Source organism: Egretta garzetta, unplaced genomic scaffold, assembly GCF_000687185.1.
Source record: "Egretta garzetta isolate BGI_Z169 unplaced genomic scaffold, ASM68718v1 scaffold1560, whole genome shotgun sequence".
In the NCBI taxonomy this organism is placed as follows: Eukaryota; Metazoa; Chordata; class Aves; order Pelecaniformes; family Ardeidae; genus Egretta; species Egretta garzetta.
This window is the reverse complement of record NW_009258373.1, coordinates 27,105-28,928: the sequence shown is the minus strand read 5'-3', so window position 1 is coordinate 28,928 and position 1,824 is coordinate 27,105.

Below are 1,824 nucleotides of genomic sequence, written 5' to 3'. Positions count from 1 at the left end.
CATTGGGCTATACTGGACCAGGCCGGTCCTTGAGGCTGGTCCTCGGTGCTGCTCCCAGTCCGTGGGGTATACTGGGCCAGACTGGTCCCAGTCCCATGGGGATACTGGGCTAGTGCTGGTCCCAGTCTGGGGGGGATAGTAGCCAGGCAGGTCCTGGTGCTGGTCCCAGTTCCTGAGCTGTACTGGGCTAGACTGCTCCTTGAGGCTGGTCCCCGGGTCTGCTCCCAGTCCCATGGGGATACTGAGCCAGACTGGTCCCAGTCCCATGGGGATACTGGGCTAGTGCTGGTCCCAGTCTGGGGGGGATAGTAGCCAGGCAGGTCCTGGTGCTGGTCCCAGTTCCTGAGCTGTACTGGGCTAGACTGGTCCCTCTTGCTGGTCCCAGTCCGTGGGGGCCATTGGGCCAGGCTGGTCCCAATTCCTGGGCTATACAGGTCTGTGCTGGTCCCAGTCTCACAGGACTACTGGGCCAGGCTGGTCCCAGTTCTTAGGCTATACTGGTCCATACTTGTCCCAGTCCCGGGGGGCTACTGGTCCATGCTGGTCCCAGTCCCAGGGGGCTACTGGTCCATGCTGGTCCCAGTCCCAGGGGGCTACTGGTCCATGCTGGTCCCAGTCCCAGGGGGCTACTGGTCCATGCTGGTCCCAGTCCCAGGGGGCTACTGGTCCATGCTGGTCCCAGTCCCAGGGGGCTACTGGTCCATGCTGGTCCCAGTCCCAGGGGGCTACTGGTCCATGCTGGTCCCAGTCCCAGGGGGCTACTGGTCCATGCTGGTCCCAGTCCCAGGGGGCTACTGGTCCATGCTGGTCCCAGTCCCAGGGGGCTACTGGTCCATGCTGGTCCCAGTCCCAGGGGGCTACTGGTCCATGCTGGTCCCAGTCCCAGGGGGCTACTGGTCCATGCTGGTCCCAGTCCCAGGGGGCTACTGGTCCATGCTGGTCCCAGTCCCAGGGGGCTACTGGTCCATGCTGGTCCCAGTCCCAGGGGGCTACTGGTCCATGCTGGTCCCAGTCCCAGGGGGCTACTGGTCCATGCTGGTCCCAGTCCCAGGGGGCTACTGGTCCATGCTGGTCCCAGTCCCAGGGGGCTACTGGTCCATGCTGGTCCCAGTCCCAGGGGGCTACTGGTCCATGCTGGTCCCAGTCCCAGGGGGCTACTGGTCCATGCTGGTCCCAGTCCCAGGGGGCTACTGGTCCATGCTGGTCCCAGTCCCAGGGGGCTACTGGTCCATGCTGGTCCCAGTCCCAGGGGGCTACTGGTCCATGCTGGTCCCAGTCCCAGGGGGCTACTGGTCCATGCTGGTCCCAGTCCCAGGGGGCTACTGGTCCATGCTGGTCCCAGTCCCAGGGGGCTACTGGTCCATGCTGGTCCCAGTCCCAGGGGGCTACTGGTCCATGCTGGTCCCAGTCCCAGGGGGCTACTGGTCCATGCTGGTCCCAGTCCCAGGGGGCTACTGGTCCATGCTGGTCCCAGTCCCAGGGGGCTACTGGTCCATGCTGGTCCCAGTCCCAGGGGGCTACTGGTCCATGCTGGTCCCAGTCCCGGGGGGCTACTGGTCCATGCTGGTCCCAGTCCTGGGGGGATACTGGTCCATGCTGGTCCCGATGCAGCCCGGCCCTATCAGGGTCCCTGCGTCCCGGATCCCTCCCAGCACCCAGGTGCGGCTGGGGCTTCCCAGCGGGGACTTCCACTGGGAACCAGTTCTCCCAGTATCCCCAGTATCCCCTTTCCCCCCCACTGGGCAGGATGAGGCGGGCAATGGAGTCCATGGCTTTATTGCCCCCGGCCCCGGTGCACAGGGACGAGGGACCCGGAGCGGGGCG